The sequence below is a fragment of the Mizuhopecten yessoensis genome, unplaced genomic scaffold (assembly GCF_002113885.1).
Source record: "Mizuhopecten yessoensis strain PY_sf001 unplaced genomic scaffold, ASM211388v2 scaffold7111, whole genome shotgun sequence".
Lineage (NCBI taxonomy): Eukaryota > Metazoa > Mollusca > Bivalvia > Pectinida > Pectinidae > Mizuhopecten > Mizuhopecten yessoensis.
This window is the reverse complement of record NW_018406886.1, coordinates 171,228-181,891: the sequence shown is the minus strand read 5'-3', so window position 1 is coordinate 181,891 and position 10,664 is coordinate 171,228. Positions and strand designations below refer to the sequence as shown.

General features: G+C 35.4%; 1 protein-coding gene across 3 annotated transcripts in view; it reads left to right on the top strand.

The window, feature by feature from the left end:
* LOC110453126 overlaps positions 1-10,664 on the top strand; it is a 32,297-nt gene that overhangs the window by 1,073 nt on the left and 20,560 nt on the right. The window lies entirely within an intron of this gene.

Below are 10,664 nucleotides of genomic sequence, written 5' to 3'. Positions count from 1 at the left end.
GAGGGGGGGAAGATTGAGAAATAAAGAAGCTATATAGATGTATCGGAAAGTTCAAAGAGTTTTACTTATAAGTATTTAGAATTACACGTTTATATAAGAACATTCGATAGTTATTTGTTCATATTTTTGTTTACCATACACTTACAACTTGTGATTGGGAATTAGAACAGGTTTTAACCTTGAACATGTTATGTACATTGTGAGATATCCGCTACATAAAAATGCAATACAGATGTCCCTGAAAGATACCGTACATGTACAAATCGTCTTTATCGCTCTATTTTATCACCAAATATATCTTAAACTAATCCGGGTAAAGTATCAACAAGGAAATTGTCTGCTATAAGGTCATCAGGGGGATTACGACAATATTACTTTTAAACTTACAGGTAAATTTAACAACGTCGACTTAATGCATTAATAACCTGAACAAAAAAGAAAGTTCACCCCATTTTTCTCGTTTTTTATCTTCATGACATTTTTCTCTTTTATTCACTTAAAAATGTATGTCAATCCAGAAATCTGCATTTCTAGAACAGGATACAGATACGCTGTACAATTTCCTTGCAGATACTGTAGCAACAAAAGGAAATCCCGATTTCAATATTCCACATGTTTGTTTTCCTTTTGGATTGATGTTGGATCCTTTGGGGGAAAAACAAGAATGATCTTAAAAATAAAATGCTATAACGTCTTAATTTTCAGATGACTTTTACCGCGGAATGATTAAAGTAAAAAATTCATTTATGAATCACTACGCTCACAAGTACAACTGGCGTTAATCGAGGGATGATGGATGAGTGAAGTCACAATTAAATCTATAAATATTGATGCATTAGCTAAGTGTGATTCTATGTGAATGTTTTTCAATAGACCAGCAATGAAGCAATGTCTTTCAAGTAGATGTTGATCAAGTCACCTTCGGTCTTTGTAGATATTCCAGCAGTCATTTGTTTTGCTAAGGACCAGTCGTTTTTATCACTTCTAATTAATAAAAAAAGTAATAGGATATAAACAATATATTTCCCGATCGCCTGCATGAAGTAACTAACGGAAATTTTCCTTAGAAAATAGCCGAAAACCCCCCAACATGAAATGGTACAATATTTCATTCATGTAGAAAATCGATTTAAAATGTCAACATGGTGAATACCGATGTGTCAATCAAAGTGCAATTCGAAATCGAAATCGATAAAATTAGGGCAAAGTATGAACAAACCGATAACTTACAAGAAGACCACTGAAAAGATTAATAGGAGTTAAGACCAGGTTTCCAAGAAGGTAAGAGTGTCGTCTGCTTCATTGACAACACTCGCTATGTAAATCTAGGTAGAATCCAAGCAATGTCACGAACGGGTTCATCCATCTCAAAATATCCTTTCAATCCCTGTCATACAATATCACTACCACTTCTTAACCGACCAGTCAAAATTGTTTTGCATCAATTATAAAAGTATATCTTTTTCTCCCCGGTACAATAATGATAATGACAGTGAATGAGGACAACTTAAATTGTTTTAAGGGCAATGGAACAGCCACGGTAGATAGGGAACCTAGGCTGTCTGAGCCAGGCTATCTAATTAATCTTACAATTTTGTATGAAATAAGAAGTAATATTTGTATAAACATGCATCAAATACATTTGTCATTTCCCTGCAATTCCATTCCATTTCACCTTTCTTCCTGCCATCCCTTAGTTGGGACTTGATTGCCTTTCTTTTCGTCTTTTCGCCCTTCTCTCCAGTGTGTCCCAACTCTCTCAAATCCTGGCTATGTCTCCGTGTGTAGCGATCTTGAGTACGTGATGTCTGCCAACTGCTGTTCAAAAGTCTCTTGCTCTTTACACAAAGAACATGGAGGTGTCTTAACGTAATTTGTAGGTACAACGGTTAAGTGTCGTTGACAGATCGCATTGGGAATTTCAACTTTGGTGGTGAATAATGTCAGATGTTAGTTTCTGCTCCTTCATATAGCATCTAGTCCATCCACCCTGACAACCTATCTCAACAGGTTTCAAGGTTTCATTTTTCTAATCTCAAACTCCTGGATTCTGATCTCCTTCTGAACAGAGATGCGTTTCTTTTTGTGTTTGAGTATATATATTTACAGTTTATGTATCAAATACAGTGGTCGTTTTCCTTCACTTTTTCTTCCTTTCTGATGATTTTGTAATTGTTTTTATCAGTTACAATAATACATTTGTATTATCACTCTCCTACATGTGTTATATTTACATATCTGAACACTATCTTATTTTGTTTGAAGTTGTTTTCCATCATGGTAAACATTTAGTAAGAAGTCCCTGCCGACGAGTCTTTTGAATGATGTAAATGAGTACTGAAAAATGACGTCATAGCATCTCAGTTCTCGTGAAGCCCGCTGCTGAAGTCGCTGACGCTACTGCTGTCGCGCAAGCTCTCATTCGACCATTTTCCTCAATACTTGACTTGGGTGGTACGTAACCAGTGTTGTGTTGTTGCACTGGAGTTCATAACAGAATTCAGTTTAAAAAATCGTCTATCTATCTGTTTAATCTATAAAGATCTTGACATGTGTATGATTTTTTAAACAAAGCAGATACCAGCAATCTCTTGTCATACGATACCCGACTTCAAATACATGTACACACCTTTTAATCTTACAGTGCATTTCACATGTGGGACGGGTTAACGTTATAACCTGCATACAGGTAGCTCAAATCGGTGCAATGCAACCTATCTGCATATAACTAGCTAGTAACATGCGTTATAAACTCTGTATAAAAGTCACGAAAAGGGTAAAAGGTTTGTTACATAACTTGTCTACATGCTACTAAAATGTATGTAAAATTTGCTCTTCCCTTTTTCTGCGACATGACGTCACAACCTATGCAGTTTGATTTTGTCATTTTTTGTATACGCTCCGTTATTTGTTCCGAACCTCTAGCGCTCTTTCCGCCCGTATCACGTCCGTTCGTCAGTAAAACAATTGTTTATTCTACAACTTCCTGACTTTATCAATCTAAGTCAAAAGTTAACATAATGAAGGGGATGTTTTTCCCCTCGCGTACCTGACTAGACATATCACTTTCAAATCGTGTTAGTAACTATGTAAAGTTTGACATTCCAGTGCTACAAGGAAGTGCTGTATGTGAAAATTCGTATCTAATTCAGAGATGCTACTTGATTTTCAAACTTTTAAGGATCTGACTGTTTTTCAAAGAATGTTATATCATAGTTACTTAAAAATGGCGGTAAAACCCCTACGACGTCAGAAATTGACGTGACCGCCATGGTAAGTGCCAATCAAAAGAATCATCGTGTGAGTGATGCTTATATGGTTTTAGTGGGAAATCCTGAGTCAGCACCTTGAGAAAATGCTTGACTAGATGCTCATAACTCAGTATATGTACATACACTAATCTCCCATGTCGGTGATGTAACCTTCCTTTTTCGATCAGGAAATAATAAAGATTTTTTAGGCAATAAATGCGCGCGAATGCATGTTCTATTTATCCCATTTGCCAAAAAAAGAACCCGTTGTTAGAATTACAGCGAATGCACCACAAATACATAGTGAATGCGTTATATGATATGTTCTTGTTTGAACTCGACCCGAATTTCGGTTTTTCGAAAACTCTATACAAAGCAGAGTTTTAATGTCTGTTGTTTGTTATTACAGTGCCTACGGGCCCCTTTACTTAGCTGTGTTCGACTACCGACTACGAACACTACAATTACTGTATAATGTATTGTAAATATGTTTCTCTATACATTGTATTGTGAAAGAGAATAATTCTACAGCTGAATTGAATTGAATGGATTAAAAACTTTTTTCAAGGAGAACCTATTGTGTGGCTGTATAGAACTGATGTGTATATCTGTTTGGAGAAATGTTATCTTTCAGACCGAGAATCCCGCCTTATTAAGATTAAATGTAGGTAAACGTTTCTTTCTGTATTTTTCGGTCTTCTCTGGGTTTTTTATCGTTGAGAGCGCACCGACAATTAGATCGGGGTGTTTTGAGTTCATTACCTGTATATACAATTGTAAAGTAAGTGTGGCTATGAACCATACTGCTTCTACTACCCATGAAGCGCGGCATGGTCACGTGACTTCTTGTGTTTAAAAGATCTGTGTCAGGTTAATGGGTATAATATCGACCTGTTCATATTTCATATATACGTGTTATACATTATGCAGATGATTCCCTAATAAGATACTGTATAGATTCGTAACATTTATTAAAAATAGTGGAATTGATTGTCCAACAAAATGTGAAAATACATTGAATCATGAAAAGATCAACAAATGCACTGTAAACTGGTGTTTTCCTCGTTGTTTCACGTTGTACCGAACTAACAAATAGATAGACATATTTCTTTATATCCTCTCGGTAAAGAAATTATAAATATTGCATCAACTAATACACAATATTAGAACATATTTACATGCTAGTAATTAAAGAGAAAACAGCACTGTTCATTTGCCTCGACACTGCAAGATTCACATTTCGTTAAATTGTTAGCTACTACTGTGTATGTATAAACAAACACCAGATATTTTGTATTTCATTTACACAAGATATATATACGCTATTATACTATATTTATCCATTACACATTACTATAACAGGAAAGGATAAACAAATGCACGGTAAATAGGTGTTTTCCTCGCTGTATCACGTTGTTTCGAACTGACATATATTCGTTGGCTTTTTTGAGTCGTCTTGATTGAGATTCTTCCCGCATTTTGTTTTGCTTTAAGAAGTCTTTATTTATAAAAGCGATACAAAGCAAATTCACCATAGTCCGTATAATCAGGTGCATGTAACAGAGTTAATGCTGTCATTAAAAAAGTTCATCGATATTATTGCATGTCAACCGTTTTTGTTATCAGGCTGAATGATACATATTGACACCTTATATGTGAGGTTATCTAAATATCCTCCTAATATCAAGATGATTGTGGCCTTACGAAATCGCAAAAAAACTATAGCCCGAGTTTCCTTTATTACAGATAGATGTCTGCCCACACCAGACATCTATCCGTCAAAATGTCTCAGTCTGGTGTCAGGGTCAGAGGAAACTCGGGCTAAAAATAATCTGAAGAGCGTTAGCATTGTCATAACCGAAGGTCAGGTAAACTAGATACCTTACGTAGCTGAGGATGAAGTGTTTTCTGGTAACATCCAGTGCTGTTCAAATGAGCGTTAAATGTTTAAAACATTATATTTAAATTTATAATATATACCATGTTCGTGTAGCGGAACTGGACTGGGTCGATCGCCGACGACCAAGCACAATGTAACTCAATTAGTTAGAGCATCCGTCTCGAGGTCGGAGGGTACCGGGTTCAAACCCCGGTCTGGCCGTTGCATTTCTCTTTCTCCTGTTACGTTTGGCGCCCAACGAAATATTCCCACGGAAAGTGGTATAGGGTCTCGTTTGTCTTCGGGGTCGAAGGGGATTTTTTTTAAAGGAGGGAGGCATGTTCCGGAACTAGACTGGTCGATCGTTGGCGACCAGGTACATGTAGTTTTATTGGTTATAGTCTTGTTAGGAGAGTACCGGGTTCGAACCCCGGTCTGGCCGTTGTATTTCTCTCTCTCCTGTTACACGTGTTGATAACGACAGTGATGTTCGGAATGAGACTTGTTAAGGGGCAGAATGGGCAAACATATTTCCCGTCACCCTGCCTGCCTGCAGTATTAGGGTGATATTTGGAAAAGATGTCTCAATAGTTTCTGACAGCTGACTTCATTGATTCGGCACACACTGTGGCTTAGTCAGTTGTTTTCAGCGGCTTAGAGCCGAGACACCCGTCACTTACACTATTGGCTTGACAAAGGAAACAGACGTTTTCGAAAGCTCGCAAAATATGTTTTCAAATTTTGTTAGTGTTCAAAACAACCTTCGCTTTTATGATAGTGAATGTTATGAAAGGAACTACATGTAGATGCATAGTTTCTTTCTTTTTTTCAAATCAGAAAGCTTCATGGTTAACCGTGCGATTCAATTCATTACTGACTGAATTACTGAAACCGAGTTCAATAATTTGATATGGCTCCAGGATTTAGGAGATCGTCATATCAAATTATTGAACTCGTTTAATCAATTCAATATAACATGGACACGAATATAAGGTTCTATTTATCACATAAAATTCGTAATTTGAAGAAGAAAAATCAAACACAATTATGTGTAATCAGCTGACTCCATACAGGTAAAAACCAAAGTACTCCGGTCATAGTATTGTCGTTCCGCGCAGTGCAAAGTAGTTCCAGATTTGTTTTCGATGGCGAACCGTTTTAAAATGAAATGAAAATGATAATGACAAAATAAACATTTCAAATACGTTATGTAAATGTATCATATATATATATAGTGAATAAAAGCAGTATCTGTAGCGGTGTGGGAATAGGTTCCAACGCCGGTTTTGATCAATCGGAGAACCTTTAGATTTTATTGAACGTGTGTACTACCCTATTTATGACATGGGGAAAATGGGTCAGTTATCTTGCAGACTAGGAAAATTATTTTCATAGTATGTCACATGGCAAGTTGGGGTTTACTTTGTGGAAATAGGGTTGAGGGGTGATTACTATTACAACCATTACATCTATAAGCATAATTTAAGTGTTCAACAATCTGTCTGCCATTAGTGAATCACCATTTGCATTTACTAAACTTTTCAAATTGTTGACCTAGAATGCATTTTGTGTAAGCTCCTATACATTATTTCTTGAATTCTATTTTTGTAAGTTAACATTCGCCTTACTTGATATTAGGAAATATTTTGAATGATCCGGTCTGAATAAAAATTACTCGGAATCCAACATAAGGTCAAAAAATGTTTCCCCATGCCGAGTATACGAGGGAGGACATTACCGAGATTAAATAAATAGTTTTTTGTGTAATTCTACGCAGGTGATTGATACACGAGTGACAATAGTTACGTTATGTATGTAATTTAAGGAAGGGTGCAGGAGACATGTGTGCCACTGATCATCATGAAACGGGAGATCCTTTTAGAAAGTTGACAGAGAAATGGGCGTGTACGATGTTACGGTGAACACAGTGAACATTGATCAAGCGTAGATCCCATCAGGAAGTAATGTTGGTTTGTAAGCCACATAGTGTCAACGGATGGTTCTCTGAATGTCAATATATATTTTTTTATTTCTCGGTAATGCCGTATTTTTCTTCTTCTTTATAAATACAAGTACATTTGTGTATATAAAGGGTGTGAATTCCAACAGGTGAGTGATATGTAGGAATGTAAACAGATATAATCTACAACGACATTCTATTTTGCAAGTTGTTGTTTTTTAAATAAATTTTAATATCCTATTTTTTGGAGGATGCCGGGATATTAAAATTTATCTGGGTGAGACCGTCCATTATGCTTTGATTTCCTTTCCGTATTTTCCCTAACCGTAGTTCGATTTCACACAAAGGTCATCACTCAAGTTTCAAGTTCAGGTTTTTTATTGACCAAATGCAATACAGCATATAGGTTATTCAATACATGGCAAATGATTCATAATAAAGTATAATAAACAAGATGACGGAGGACAATTTTTATTCACATTTACCATATACATTTTACTGCGCCACAGTGGTTTTTCTTTTGGCGGTTGCATGCAATAAATATTTGCCTAGTTAACTTAATATTTTGATGATTTTACATGAGAATAATTTAGTGTAAACTTTATTTTATTTCTTTCAATTCACACCCAATGTAAACAAATTTACATAAGAACATACAGAAATATGGAAACAAGCTTAAAGCTTATGTTTTATCCACTTTCTTTAAAGAGAAATTACATTGTAATGATGTACAGTATGTTGTTATAACGTTTTAGATCTAACGTTATAGTAAAAATTAATGGCAATGGGAGAGGGAGGGGGTGATAGGGAGGGGTGGGGTGCTGGGCGCTTGCCAGAGACATGTAAAACAAATATAAGTACAAAAGATTCAAATTTCAAGATCATCTTATGAAATAGTTTCAATAATTCCCGGCACGTTGTATATACATGTATAATATATATGACGTAAAAATATATGTGTATTAATGATTAAAAACGCTTTGTAGCTTTGATAGTTTTTTGAACGCAAATAAAGAGTAGTTGATTTTCAGCAAGAGAGAGATTTTCGTTTCCAAATAGTTGCAACTTTTCATCAGGTTATAGTGTTAATAGATGGAGAATAATTTAATAAACATATGAACATTTGGATGTCGATAATAACACTGTTTTAAATATGTGGTTTTTTTTCATTCAGAATATGCTGGATAAAGAAGTATGGAATGCATTTCATCTTCTACATCATTTTTGTAACAAACAGTACATATTCTTTGGCCTCTTGTGACGGCATTGTAACAACCAGACTCAATTTGCGGTATTCACTCATTATATTTTAAACGAAACTTTAGGGGCTTTGTTCAGTAAAATTGAATTTGAAAATTATCAACGAGGTGTTTGTTTAAGTCACATTTAGAAGATTCATAAAATGCATTGTGTAATTCTTGAATAATTATCTCATGCAAGAGTTGATCATACAATTCCAAAACTCCTTTAATTTTGTACATTTTTAGCGATCCAAATATATTTAAAACCCATTATACACAAACTGTGTTTTTATCAACCCAGTTTAAAATGTATCTGCTAGGGCAGTAGATAGGGGCTATTGCACGACTTGGAATCTTCATATTTTCCTATATTTTCTGTCTTCGTTCTTTTCTGTCTGCTTTGTGTTTTAGATTCAGTATTAAGCATATAATCTTTGATTCTATATACTTCAAAAAGATAATAGGCCTTTCTTTCTTGGGGTGCTAAAGCATTATGAGCCACGGTGAACCTTCCAAAGTGAGGCTTTTCAAACCTTATCGTTTGATTGGTTTCGGTTCGATAACTTAAAGAAGATTTCAACAGAAAGAATGGAGATCTATATCAACCGAATTGGATGTGCCCATCAATTGGCAAGTCTTTCGTTAATTAAGTCAGTCTAAATCAAACTACAAAACATGGACTGCAGGCCTAGGCTCCGGTTGCTCAAAGGATGGTTAACGTTAGCCAATGGGTAATGAGAAAGATTTAATTGTTACCAATAATAAACACAGGTTTCCAAAGCAAAATTAATCATCCGAACACATTAAAGTGATGTGTCTCTACAAATATATAGCAGTGGAATGCTATTAGGTGTTCTTGATTTTATAGACCTATAGTGAGAATTCTTTTCCGAGTTCTTGGGAAAAGTCGTTAAACGATTTTAACATATTTGACCCCTGTGACTTTGAAAATGGATGAAGGTCATTTATTTGAACAAGCTATGTATCATTTTAAATGAACATTTCAGTATCATAAATTCAAATTTAAACGATAACATTGACAGTTTTTGATATCATTTTTGCAGATTTTTAACATTAACACTGAAAGGAATTTGCGGATTTTAATATTAACATTGACAAGTATATCTATTTTCGTCATGACATAATGAATTTAGTATTTCTTCCTTTCAAAAACTACGTATAGGGACGAATTTGTTTGTTGTCATGTTTCATTGGATGAACAGTCACATTTGGTTATAACTTTAAACCGGATACTATATCGCTGTAACAAAATATGATGTTGTGGTAACGAGACACTAAGTCCTGGATATGAGACAGTCACCGGTTTTAATCTTAACTGATTTGAAATTGATTAAAGTTGATGAATTATCATATCATTGCTAGTTTTAAGATCAAATAAACTTTTTCTTTGGTTGATAAATCGCTTTTACCCCACCATTTGCACACGTAACTGAGTAGTCGGCTAACAAGATATCAGTTATCATCTTTAGTTGTATACATGAGATCTATTCAGGCGCGTAGGTGCCACGTAAGCAAATAAGCAGTTGCATGCACATCAAAAATTCAAATATACTATTATATTTTTATTTATTTATTTTGTAGTTCGGAAAAGTGATTAAATGATGTGTGGTTCAATTGAAAAATATATTAAATTTAACCACGGAATTAGATTGTTATCTAAGTGCGTGATTTAACTGTATAACCGACAGCCGACAATCATTACGTATCCGGAAGTTCCAACCTAGGGTACCTGATGCCGATTTTATTATTAGTATTTTTAAAGTTGTCAACATCGGAAACATGCATGGCTGCAAATCCGACGAAAACCCGCATCATCTTCGAAGATCAAGTTGATACATGACATCTTCCAAACAGCTGTATAGGTTCACATGAAACAATATCCTCCTGCGACATCAACTTAGGCATCGATGAGTCTAAAACGGCTATTAGTATTAGGGCCTAGTAGGCCTAATGCCGGACCGAACACAGTTCTGATCAGTCTTAGTGGCGGACCCAGGGTGTTGCCCTAGTTGCCCGGGCGACACCCTTTTTTCTGTGTCCAAAAATAATCTGGACTTAGGTTTTTGAAGATTTTCCTCTTTTTCAAATGGGATTTTCTTCTAATATCAACCATCATGTGAACTATGATTTTCTATGGCAAGCAAAACAAGGAGTCCACTACTTATGCTCTAAACAATAGGGGATTAACCCTCCTTTGTTTATATATATATTAGTAGGGTCTCCAGTCAGGTCAGTGGTGAAGGCTCAACGGACTGTCTACCTAATTGTATTGTTTTCATGTCACGGTGTGGTGATCACCCTGTTCGTGGAGA